This window comes from Miscanthus floridulus, chromosome 12 (genome assembly GCF_019320115.1).
Source record: "Miscanthus floridulus cultivar M001 chromosome 12, ASM1932011v1, whole genome shotgun sequence".
In the NCBI taxonomy this organism is placed as follows: Eukaryota; Viridiplantae; Streptophyta; class Magnoliopsida; order Poales; family Poaceae; genus Miscanthus; species Miscanthus floridulus.
Window position 1 is genome coordinate 63,849,867 of NC_089591.1, and position 14,110 is coordinate 63,863,976.

At 45.0% G+C, this 14,110-nt stretch overlaps 1 pseudogene; it reads left to right on the forward strand.

Annotated features, from left to right (window-relative positions):
• The first annotated feature begins 2,743 nt into the window (after window positions 1–2,743).
• Window positions 2,744–3,447, forward strand: LOC136498359 (14 kDa proline-rich protein DC2.15-like; annotated as a pseudogene).
• Window positions 3,448–14,110: the final 10,663 nt, after the last annotated feature.

Consider the following 14,110-nt stretch of genomic DNA (forward strand, 5'->3'; position numbering starts at 1 on the left):
AATATTAAATCTGAGTTTAAATAATTGCAATTAGGCATACAATAAAAAAGTCTAATTCCAAATCAGGGTAAAATCACAATTAGGCATAACAAACAGGGGCAAAATCGCATGGGCATTCATGTCCTTTTGTACAAAGTTTAACACCGTTAGAGGTGGATGACGGAGCAGGGGCAAACTGATGCTTCGTGAATGGCACAGTAGGGGTAAATTCACAAAGTAAAAAAAGTAGGGGCAAAATCACAATTTCGATACAAAACCAGGGTATAAACGCAAGAGCCCCTACATTATAAGTAGGTTCATATAAATGATGTCAACATTCTGCGGCTCATAGTTGCACGTGTAGTCCCTAAACTGTCGTGTGATTCTCGTCTAGGTACGCAAACTATGAAATTGCAAATCTATGTTCTTAATCTACTGAAGTGCTTCAATCCTGCTAGTCCAGAGCATATCCATCTACCTCAGCTGCTGGAAGGGCTCGATCCCTCACTATGCTTCGTTCCACACATCGCCATGTCGCCTACATGGAGCTCCCCATCATGACTTAGTGCATCGAAGATGTTGCGATCCTCATCATAGATCCTGCAGCAACGCGCTTCCATGGGCATGCTGGCTAGCTGCTCCTTATGATCGTGGTGGGCGTACGATGTCTTTGAGCTTGGTGTCAACCTCTCGAGGCTCTCGTCATGGAGGCTTCGTGTGACATTTTAGAGTATAATAAGAAACATGATAATATTGTAACACTTTAGAGTTCAAAAGGCTTAAACCTACTCTAAACGCTGAGTGAATCATACACTTCCACCAGCCCACTTACTACACTTGTGTATTCGCTTCATGTAAAAGCGTTAATCTAGAGTTTGTGGTTTGAACTATAGAAGCTTTATATGTTTATCGACCATCAATAACTAAGGTAGAACTACACACCCACAATCTCACATTAAGAAGCATTTGAACCACTATAGGCCAAATCCAAACTAGTCCAAATGTCATAAATATGCAACTAATTACCACATGTTCTATTATGAACCGATCTAATGTAAACCTCTAAATTTGAATAAAAATTTTGCAGTTCTATCTTATGGAAGATAATATAAAATAACCACTACGTTTGTATCTAAACATCTAAGTTACCCACCTCTGACATTAGAAAATAAATAAAATGAAATTACCAACATCTACTATTATGAAAAGGCAATAAGTAAACATATATACGTTTCTCAATACTCACTTCTACTACTATAAACATATAAAAAAAAACTATCTCAAAGAAAGGCAAACAACATGTAGACAAAGTATATATGCATGTATGAGCGATAACTATATATTTCTATGGTTTAGCAATCATGAAAAATGTTGCTAAATGAATCACATAACATGTCACTAACAATTAATTTTAATTTACATTAGTACTTTAATTTAGGACAAACAATTATGTAATTAAGTTGTTGATGAGATAAATTTATACATTGACAAATTATGTAATTACGAGAATACACATATCTATCAATTCATTTAATTGTAGGGACTCTGTTGTTACAAAAATACTAACACACATAATTATCGTAAAGGTAATTCATCACCTAGAGCACTAAAATTTCTGTGTATGTTAATATAGTAACTAAAAATGTAGTCTATGACTTTGAACTTATGAATAAAATAGAAAAGAAAAGTTTAAATAAAAGGTACATTAAATACTAAAGTTTTAACTTAAAATGTCCAAAAAAAACTATACCAATCAATAAGATTTAAATATTAAATCCAAAATTCAGAATATTAATGACATTTTGAAGACACATGAGCCACAATTAAACACATATTAGTATCTCATAGATGTGCAATGCAGGGAGGGCTATGAATATGCATGGAAAGTGTATTGAGTAATTGGTAAATCCATCACAACCGGATACAAACCATAGAGTATCTATACGAGCATTGTGTTAGAAAATGAATACAGAAAGAACACAAACATAAGCAGTTTTGTTTAGTTGTATCTACTAAATTATCTATGAGCTTCTACGCGTCACTTATGTCTCTTAAGCTTCTAGCCTATGCAAAAGTACGGGTGGATGTATTAGTACTTTTTTTTATAAACAAGAGGAGAATCACCTAGCCAACATTCAAACAAAAAGAACAAAATTTTATAGGAGCAACACCCATCGTTGTTTGCTGGAACGCTTCTCAAGCAAATTCAAGCTTCTGAATCTGAACTTGAATGTTCGAACTGAACAGAATAGATGTTGATCCCGACATCCCGTCAAGTACCACAAAAAACTACTTCAACTCTTCAAGCAACTTGGGCGTCAATCATCATGGCACCTCTGCTGATCTTTAGCACTAAAGCATGGCACTAGATACAAGCAGCCAACCCATATGACAAGTTACTAAACTGAATAAATGATCAACCATCAAGCTAGAACAAACATCAACATGCATCCACCAATGCAGCAATCTTGGCCACTAGCGCTGTTCTAGAATGAAACTTGATTTCTGGAGTACCACCCAAATATTCATGGAATAAATCCAGATCACCCATTTAATAATCGCCCTCACATGCACATGCTCACGGGAATGTGAACTCACTAACAACTAATTGGCACTGCACTGATGGTTGTCCTATAAATGCAACAGCCAAGCGCCACTACGAACCATCACAAGCGCTTAGCGATCAGTTATTATGAAGGCACACCATAATCACGCTCTGCTTCGTGCTGCTAGTGATCAAGCAAGTGCTTCAGTACTCGTAGCAATGGCAGGCAAGGACTCGATCGCGCTGTTCCTGGCCGTGAACCTAGTCGTGTTCGCCATTGCCAGCGCCAGCAGTGGCGACTGCCCCACGCCGACCCCGTCCACCCTGTCGACGCCGACCCCGACGCCGGCCACGTCCGGCAAGTGCCCCCGCGACGCGCTCAAGCTGGGCGTGTAAGCCAATGTTCTGGGCCTGATCAAGGCCAAGGTGGGCGTGCCGCCCACGAAGCCATGCTGCCCGCTGCTAGAGGGGCTCGTCGACCTCGAGGCCGCACTGTGCCTCTGCACCGCCATCAAGGGCAGCATCCTCGGCATCAACCTCAACCTGCCTGTCGACCTCAGCCTCATCCTCAACCACTACGGCAAGACCGTGCCCACCGGATTCAAATGCCTCTAAGCTAGCCGCGAGCATGCCGGCCGGCCGCCGGCGTGTTCTTTGGCTTGCCATTCGTCTTACTGTCTTAGTGCAGGCAGCTGGTGTCTTATCGTCTGCTACGTAAGCGCGTGCTAGCTAGCTCTGCGTGAGTACGTGCATCGGCGAACACGCGAAGTACGTACGTATGTAGCCGGCTTGATGAACAGCTTCCGCTTTTGGGTGTTTCTTTTGTGCAAGTGCTTCGTCCTTTGCTTGGACAGTGTCCCAGAACTATTTGGATTGTTATTCTTTTATTTGTATCCAGCAGTCTGCTTGATGAATAAAGCTTATATTTGTTGGAAATATGCATATATATATATATATATATATATATATATATATATATATATATATATATATATATATATATATATATATATATATAATAGCAGATTTTATTATGATGCATATTTCATACACATTTGTAAATATTACATAAATTAAAACACGACTAATTGAGGCAATAATCCATAACCATATTTGAGGTGTAGAATCACTAGCATTCATGGTAATATTCACTACCGGACTCCCGGCCTTTGCCGAGAGCCCGAAGCTCTTGGCAAAGACGAGTTGATGCTCGGCAAACTATTTGCCGAGAGCAGCTCTCGGCAAAGAGCCGTCGGCAAAACATCTACCGGCAAAGGATTCTTTTCCGAGAGCCCCTCTCGGCAAAATATTTACCGAGAGTAATGTCAAGGCTCTCGGCAAACTCTAGCTCTCGGCAAACTGGCGCGCCCTAGTAACGGCCAAACGACCGCTAACGGTGTGACAACTTCTTTACCGAGAGCGACCGTCGGCAAAGAATTGTTAAAAAAAGATTTGCGGCCGAGGTGGTTTTCAAACAAAAAAAAGGTTTGCCGAGAGCCGACCACCAAGCTCTCGGCAAAGAGGCAGATTTGCCGAGAGGTAGGCTCTCGGCAAAGAGGCAGATTTGCCGAGAGCCCTACTCTCGGCAAAGAGTCCAGAGAGCATTTTTTTTTATTTTTGTTTATATTTCCAGCTTCAACAACACATATTTCACAAATATAACACATCATCCACATCACATATATCACAAATATGTCATCCACATCACATGTCTCACATTATAATCCATCTAAACATCTCAAATCCAACGACACATGTCCATCTCAAAGTGCTAAGTTCATCTCACACAAGTTCATGTCACAAAGTGCTAATACATGATGAAGAACAACAGGCTCACCCCCAAGGCTCCCACCCTCCCGACGGCGGCTGCTGCTGCGGCGGAAGGTGTGGATACGGCTGGTACCCCGACCCTCCCGACGGCTGCTGATGCGGCGGAAGTTGTGGATACGGTTGGTGCCACGACCCTCCCGACGACGGCTGCTCAGGCACATTATTCGAACCCGCCGATTGATTCTGCACAAAGGAGAAGAAAAATTAGTAATTATAGTAATACTAAGGCATATAATTGTAATCTAAGCGTAGACAAGTCAAAATTTGCAGAACTAGGTATAAAATTGTAATCTAAGCCTAGACACATCAAAATTTCGGCAGCACCTCCCCTGCACGGTGGGGTTTCCAAAACCTGCAAGAAAACCAACGGCACGATGGCCGGCACACATATATATCAATGGCACGAAGGCCTCCCATCACATCAACGGCACGATGGCCGACATGTACAGTAAAGAGCTTTTGTTAGAGAAGTTGAACTCACGTATGAGTAAGGTGGGTATGGGTAAGGCGGTGGAGGAGCGAACAGCTCTAGTGGCGCTGGACGACCCATCGTGACGCCAAGACTTGCCACGTACTGAGCCAAGGCGTCAAACCTCGCCTCGCTCGGCCTCCCACCTCTGTCGCTCGGCCTCCCGCTCCCTCTGTCGCTCTTCCTCCACCCTAGCCTTATGCTCCTCGAGCGCATGCACCTGGGCCTATAATTTTTCACCGCATTGTTACAAGCAATTTCGAAGGAATGTAAAACCAATGAACGACGAATAAAACAGAAATAACCTGTAGTGCTGCCACACGATGCGTCGAAGTGTCCTGCCTTGGGCGTATGGGCACGCTACCGCTCGTGCTGCTTGTCCGGACCTAGTGAGAGAGTGGGAGTGGTGTGCGGGTCGAGCGTGCTGTTGCCGATGAGGTACCGCCTATGCTTCTTGCCTCCTCCCACCCTCATGACGATGTCGCCATCAATGTCCGCGGTGTGCGGATCCCAGTCTGCCCCATGGACTCCCCTTGCCGCCTCGGTGTACTGACTGATGCGCTCGGGGATGCTCTCGTTGGTGAACGACTTCGGCTGGGTCGTCTGGGTTCCAGTTGATGTTGTCTGTCGCCTTGCCCTATGTGGGCCTAGAACCCATGACTTGAGCTCTCCGCATGGCTGGTTTTGATGTGCAGACGACTGCGAGAAAAACAACAAGACGATTATAAATCATGCAGGAATAAACGTCTGAAAGAATAAATGAAGCTACACCAAGTCACGTACCCATCTAGCCCCGAAATTCATGGATGTTAAGGTTGCCCTGGTGGTGTGATACACCTGGCATCAGCAAACGTCGTTCCCGGAGGACGGTGTGGTTATCCGCCCAATTGCCACTCACCCACCTATCGACCATCATCTGCCAGGCCCGCGTTTTATTGGCGCACCAGCCAGGAGGCACCTGTACGACATCAAGTACATTGACAGATATAAGAACAATTCAAGCCTACCCAATCTCAGAAGAAATCAATATTGATGTTGTATATTTACCTTCAGGTACTGCTCTTTGGTCAGATGCATTAATCTTGCATCTTCTTTCTTTACCTTCCGATGCTCGTAGACGGCACAGTAATCGATGATGGCCTAGAGCCGCGCCTCGTAATGCATGTCTGAGATGCGAACCTCTAAAAGATTTGGCCGATGCCTTGGCCGCCCTCGCCTCGTAGCCCTCGACGCATTTGAAGAAGTCCTGCATATAGAAAAGATGTATCAATACACTGGTTCAAGAAACTCTAGCGAATGCAATGTATTGAGCAAAGTAGTGGGAGGAAGACTTACCCAAAACTCGCACATAACCCGCTCCGCCACGCTTTCGTACGTGCAGGCCCGTCTCGTCCTCCGCATTAGGGGCGGCGACGTAGTGCTCGTACTGTGTAGGCCGGCTCCAGAGCTTCGGCGTAGCGAACCAAGCCTGGGAAGTGTTCCCTGCAGAGAAGACCCAGGATGCCATTGGGCAACCTTTTGTGAGCACCTGGGACCACGACCTTCCAAGACCTGCGTAAGTGATTAAGAAAAAAACTGTTAGTTTCCATTGTGATTCTATCATATGTAGGAGCGAAAAATATAAAAGTTATGTACTTTTGCCCAACGGGTCGAATGACCGGGCGTAGAGCCTCAGGTATCGGCCGCTCAGGTAGGCTCGCCGGACCTCGTTGGTAGACACCCGAGGTTCCTGGTGGAACTAGAACCTCCTGCCTCGGCCTCCTGCTCGTCCTCCCGCTCCTCCTGCTCGTCCAGCTGCTCGGCCTCCTGCTCGGCCTACAGCTCGTCCTCTCCCTGCTGAGCCTTGCTCGTCCACCTGCTCTTCCTCCCGCTCCTCCTCGGGCTCTGGTGCTGCTGCTGCTGCAGGCTGAGGCGGTGGCGCCCTAGGCCTCCTCCCGGCCGCCCTCCTCCTCCTCCCCTGAGGTGGTGCCAACCCCCCAGCTTCACCTGAGGGCCCTGGTGTACTACCCCCCGTGTCGTAAAGCGACCTGACCGCCCGCAAAGCTCTGTGGCCCGCCATCTTTGCACAATCACCTACAAGACATAAACAATAAGATCGGATTAGATGGATCATAAACAAGACATTATTATAAAGAGATGCAAAATAAATAAAGCATAATTAAAAAATAACATAATATTACATGTATTAGAAATAATCATCCCCATCGGGATTAGCTGGATCATAGCTCTCATCATCACTATCAGCCATGTCGAAATGTTCAACACTTTCCAAAGGAGCAACTATGTCATCATTGCCATTGCCAATATGTAATCCTTCAAGTAACGCCAAGTCCCTTCGCATTTTCCACCTCATCCCCCTCGTCCACATCAACATCCATTTCATTGTCTACTTCCATTTCCATAGCTCCTGGTTAAGTCAATCTCAAAAGTCCCTTGTAGGCTCTCTTCTTGATAGAACTCTCCATCATATGTGTTTGGGTCGAAGTTGTAGTCTTCGGTGTTTGGGGAAGGTGCTTTACCGTGCGGCGATACCTTGTGCACAATATCCCAACCCTTGAAGACGAGGGTCCCTTTGGCACTGAGTAGGGGAGATAATAAACTTGTGTGGCCTGTTGAGCCACAATATAGACATCCTTTCCGCCATAGATGGAATCCTATCGAATTTCTACTAGCCCAAGGGAAGGACTTCATCTCATTTCTTGAGGATCAAACCAATGGCATTTGAATACGACAAGGTTAAGAGGTTTGCGACCATGAAACCTAAGTTCGTATATTTCTTCAATTCTTCCATAATACTCGGCCCCATCAAGGCCGCCAGTAAAAACTCTGGAATTCGTGGTTCTTCGATTGGGCCGGCTCTGCTCGTGTCTTGTTGTGTGAAATCGGTATCCATTCACATCATAACCAGAAAATGACTTGACCCTATGTTCAAAGCCATTGGCAACCTGTCTCAACTCTGGATTCATAGTCAAATCGGTTTGGCTCTACAATGTCAAGGAGGATAGATCGTTAAATTGGAATGTACAAGCAACTGGGAATGTCAATCGGCGAACGAGCTAAATTGCATAGTACCTTTTGTTTGAACCAAGAAATAAAATCAGAGATTCCATTTCCCGCACCCTGATGAAGAATGGTGTCACGTTCTTGCGGGGTAGGTTCCCTTGATAGATGCCTAGTTCTTCATTAATAAACTCCCTGTAACAACGAGAAACAAGGAGGTTGGATGCAGAATGTTGACGGCATATTTAATTAACAAGTTCATGCAAGAAGCCACTTACTGCATGTACTGGCTCCATTTCGGTAAGATTGGTGAACACATATATAATGATTGTGAGCCACTCTTCGTTTTTCAACAACAATGAGGTCGCATCACTCGCACTTCCAAGTTGCCCTTGGAAAAGGCTGAGTTTTGATTCATTTTCACCAGCATTGTAACGAGGGGGTCGATTATGCACTGCTAGGAAGCTTGTCACCATAGTATGCTTGTGTGAAGTTAGTAACCTCCTCTAGAACGAATGCCTCCACCATGGAAGCCTCGATTTTGCATTTGTTTCTGCATTTCTTCCGAAGAACCTTTAGACATCTCTCGATTGGATAGCACCAACGGGCCTGCACGGGCCCCCCCATTCGTGCCTCATACGGGAGGTGTAGAATCAAATGCTGCATCGGGTTGAAGAAGCCGGGTGGAAAGATCATCTCCAACTTACAGAGCAACACAGGTGCTATTTTTTCCAATTCTGCAACCACGCTACGAGATAACTCCTTGGCACAAAGCTGGCGGAAGAAATAGCTCAACTCGGCTAGCGTCTTCCACACATGCTCAGGGACATAGCCTCGGAGCATCGCCGGAAGAAGACACTCAATCCATATGTGATAGTCATGACTCTTCAGGCCGTTGATTCGCAAGGTAGATAAGTTCACTCCCCTCCTCAGATTCGCTGCATACCCATCAGGGAACATTAATGTTTTGAACCATTCTAATACTTCTCTCTTTTGTTCCAGTTTTCAATCTGTAATCGGCCTTAGGCCTTGTCCATTTCTTGCCACTTCTAGGAGGTTGCATGTGTTGCTTTGGTCTATCACATATCGTTGCCAGGTCCAGTCTCGCCTTTACATTGTCCTTTGTCTTATCCTTAATGTCCATGATCGTTGCCCAAAGCTGCCTCGGCAACATTCTTCTCGGTGTGCATTACATCAATGTTGTGTGGAAGAAGAAGGTCATTATAATAGGGGAGCATCATCAAGGGCGACTTATGAGTCCACATATGCTCCTCACCATATCCCATGAACCTACCATCTTTTTCATTGATCCGGAGAGCATCTATCTGATCATGAACCTCGGCACCGGTCATTATCTGTGGTGCGGGGTCTATAACCATGACACCTTTAGTAAAGTTCTTGATGTCTCGTCTGAATGGATGCTCAGCAGGGAGGAATTGTCGATGTTTGTCGAACACGAAATATTTGCCGCCCTTCTGCAGCCAATTGAACTTGCAGAGCTGCCTTGCACAAGGGGCATGGAAACTTCCCATGAACACACCAAGCGCTGAATATCTCATATGCTAGGAAGTCATGCATGGAGTATTGATACCAAACATGCATGCTTGAAGTTTGTCTTTGTAGCTCGATCGTATGTCCATACACCATGGTCCCAAGCATGGACCAGTTCATCGAACAAAGGCTCCATGAACACACCCATGTTATTCCCAGGGTGTTCTGGAATTATCAACGACAAGAACACATTCTATCGTTGGAAGGAGACGCCAAGGGGGAGATTGAGAGGGATAACAAACACAGGCCAACAAGTGTATGGGGCAGCCATCATTCCATAAGGATTGAACCCATCTGTTGCTAGTGCAACACGCACATTACGTGCCTCCCCACTTTTGTTACGATGAATGTTATCAAAGTGATGCCATGCTTCACCATCGACTGGATGTACCATCTTCTCAGGACTGTATCTTTTTCCATTTTTGTGCCATATCATCTATTTCGCGGACTCCTCTGTCATGAATAGCCATTGGATCCTCGGTATGAATGGAAGGAACCGTAGGATTTTCATGGGGTACGAACTCTGCCTCTTCTCACCATCACCAAAGTCTACCTCCAGATACCTAGAGGATTTACACTTTGGACAGTACTTTGCATTCGCGTGTGCTTTTCTAAAGAGGACGCAGCCCTTCGGACAAGCATGTATCTGCTCATACGGCATCTTAAGTGCATGAAGGACCTTCTGCGATTTGTACATGTTCTATGGCAGAAGGTGACCGACCGGAAGGATGGAGCCAATAACTGTCAACATTTCATCAAAGTTCTCTCGACTGAGGTTGAACTGGGACTTGAAGGCCATTAAGCGTGAAATGCCATCAAGCTTTGAAATCTGTGTGTGGCCATGAAGGGGTTTCCCTGCCGCAGACAACATGTCGTAATACGCCTTTGCGCTTGCCTCTAGCTCCTCCTGCTGCTGCTGCCTACGTCCGTCAGCGAAGTGTGCTTCGTGAAAGTCATCTAACCAAGCTGCTACGCCGGCATCAGCATTGTAATCCTTGACACGTGGTCTCACCATCTCCTCTCTCACACGATCGGCTTCACCGTGGTGGGTCCACTGGGTATAGTTTTTCGTAAATCCATGCCTAGCCAGATGTGAAGTCATCACCTCCTTTGTCTACCTCTTTCTGTTCTTACAGTTGATGCAGGGACAAAAAATGGCACGCTCTTCGGGAGCCTGGTCAAATACTTGCTTGATGAAAGCCTCGGTCTTGTCGACCCATTCTCTGGTAATCTCACGGGCGCTCCGGCGGCCCGAGTACATCCACTCACGGTCATCCATCCTCTAACATATATATCACCAAGTATTAAATATAACCATGGACTTGCATCTACACGTCGTTCCTACCATCTAATAGGTAAGGATAGGTCCTAATCCCACCCGAGGATGCGTAGATGGTGTTAATTCCCATGGTCTGGTCCTATCCGAAACATAATTTCGGCAGCACCTCCCCGCTGTTCTCCAAATACACGTCTCGATAGGGAGATTGTGTATCCGGAGAACAACAGGAAGGTACTGTCGAAACTCTATCTCGGATCGGAGCAGACCATGGAAACTAACACCATCTGCGCATCCTCGGGCTGTCCAAAAAAACGTGGACAATTCGAAAACAGATACGGTTATTGATATGCAAAGATCTATATATTTCTAACCGTATCTCTTTCGAACGGGAGACACCTAACTGGGTTACGTGGAGATACATGACCAGGATAAAGAAAGAGTGGTTATACCTTAGGTGGCGGTGAAGTCAGGCTAGCAGGGGCCGTGGCGGGTCGGTGCAGTGGCGAGGCGACGCGGTGCGGGCAGACCTGGGGACACCGGGGTACTCCGACTCGGCTCCTGCAAAAAGAAAGAAAGAAGCAAAATAACGTCAACTCAAAAATTCGGCAGCATCTCCCCTGAACGGTGAGGTTTCCAAACCTGAAAGAAAACCACGGCACGATGGCCGACAACCACATATATATCAAGGAACCACATGCAGCTTAATTATCAACTACTACTACTCTAACTACTACTACTACACTAACTACTACTACCACTACTAGTACCACTACTACAACTACTAACTACTAACTACTACTAATTACCACTACTAATACCACTACTATAACTACTAACTACTACTAACACTACTACAACTACTACTCTAACTAATGCACTCGGCAAACGTTTTCTTTGCCGAGAGCCCGCGTTTTTGCTCTCGGCAAAAATCTCGGATCTCGGCAAAGGACGTTTTTCCGGTAGTGCATATGAAGCAGCAGTGGCATTATATTCGTTCTGATCTGATGCAGGCATATGAATGTGGCACACTAGGTCTGCAGATGCATGCATGGTACACTAGATCAATATAGGTTGATCCCTATGCGTACCTTGCACTTCATATAACATATTCATTCTGATTCACATCGGTAAAAGAAAAAAAGACAGAACTAAACGAAAATGATAGGGCGCCAAGAACAGAAACAGTGTACTCCTACCTAGCTATGACGAATACACAGTTGAGTGGGGTATGTAAGTGAATTAGTATGGTTTTCAGCTATACTATTTTGGTCCTGGAAATAAATAACACAAAAATTACAAGGAATGAAGGAATATATATGTTTAAAGACCAGGAACTACTCAGGGGTTGGGGTAGGCAATACAAAGAAGCTGTTGGCACTATCAAACATATATTCTGTCTGTCGCGCTACCTGTAGTTTCAGAAAGGATAAGAATTGACATATCAGAGCTAATTCAAGAATGAAAGCGCAACCGGTGCTGGTCATATATCAGCAGCAATAATGCCTGGTTCTAAAATACACATCTCACGTTTTGAGAAGCCAACAAACCTTAAATTTGACCAAATATATACAAGAAAATATTAATATTATGATACCAAATAAGCATTATTAGACTAATCATGTCATATATTTACACTTATTTTGGGAAGGGGGTTATTCTATAAGCTCCCTAAATCAAATAGCGGCTTCTAGTATAGTATATATAGACTCTAGTACAAGAGGATAGCCGTGATACACGAGATCCAGATCAAAAGGCGTAGTGGACCTAAAGTTAAGGTTATCACAACATGATTTCTAGAACTGCCGTTTTGACACTTCAAAAGGAAGCAAATGGAATTTTGGACATACATCTCAGCCTGTGAGACGAGGAACTTGGTGTGGGACTTGAATTTTGACAGGGAATTTCAAAGAAATTTTAACGAAGCTAGCATTCGCCTGAGAGAGTACTGTGGATCAGACCTATATCCTCTGCAGCCACGCTGAAGATGTTGGTGCCTCTCCTCCTCGCTCCTCTGCTTGGGGGAGAGGACGGCGCGCCACTCCTCCTCGCCCCTCTGCTTGCGGGGGCGGGACGAATGACTGCGTCGTTGGCGTGCGGGGGCGAGACGTCGGCGGCCGTGCGTGGCGGGGCTGGGGCGGGCCGGCAGCCGCCGCTGGCGCGCGGGCGGACGTGGTGGGATGGGGCGGGCTGGCCGGGCTGCGGCGGCGGCGGCAGCGCGCGCGGCCGGGCGTGGCGGGCTGCGGCGGCGGCGGGGCTGCGGCCGAAACGGTTCACCTTGCGGGGCTTGCGGGGCTGCGCCGAAACGGTTAATTGGTGAAGCCACTTTGCCGAGAGCCAGATCTGGGAGGCTCTCGGCAAACCTTCCCCTTTGCCGAGAGCCCCCAGATCCGGCTCTCGGTAAAGTTTTTTTTTTCAAATTTCGTTCAAATTTTTTAACTAGTTAACTGCACAAAAAAATATTAAAAAATAAAAATTATTATTTGCCGAGAGTAGCTCTCGGCAAATCAAACAAAAAATGATATTTCTAAAAAAAATTAAATCTTTCCCGAGAGTAGCTCTCGGCAAACCTCTTCACCGGGAGCCAGCTCTCGGCAAACCATTGATCCAGGCCAGGTAAAAAAAGATATCTACGCCGAGAGCGGGCCTAGTTGCTCTCGGCAAAGAGCCTTTGCCGAGAGCAATCCCCTGAAGCTCTCGGCAAATAATATCCAAAAATAATAATAATAAACAGCAAACGGCTCCGGAAAAATACGAAATTTTGCCGTGTTACAACTTATGCTCTCTAATGGCTATACAAAAAGTTTGGAACTTCAAAACTAATTCGACCGTGACATTGTTTGAAAATCCTAATGGATCCTTCTCAACTTTATGAAACTTATTTGGAGATGTCTCAGATTGTAAGAATCATACACAACCACTTGTGCGAAACATTTTTAATTTTTTACCACAGCCTCCAAGTGTGATACCATGACTTTATTGCAAATATCACAATTTTCCGACTTTATTTCCTTTTTTAAGAATTTTTAAATCGTTGGGCGACATATGTTCGTGGTCTTCGATTCGTAAAATAAAAGGTGAAAAAAACGTCAATAAGATGTTATTTGCCCTCAATAATGCATAAATAGCATGAATATCATTTTCTACTTAATTTTTTCCCGTGTTTAAATCAATCGCTGTTCAAATTTTAATCGATTAAAAAACTCCTTGAAATACAATTAATTAATTATATATAGCAAATAATTTGCAAAAATACACAAAATTTTAATATTGAGTACAACCTGTAGTATGTCTATAGAGAAAAAAGTTTGGAGCATATGAAAGAAAAAATAATTTAATTGGAGAGAGTTAGGAGAAGAGAAACACATGCACATGAAATATAAAAACCACATTTGCCGAGAGCCTGGGAGGGGCTCTCGGCAAATATTTGCCGAGAGCGGCGCTCGGCAAAGAGTTTTGC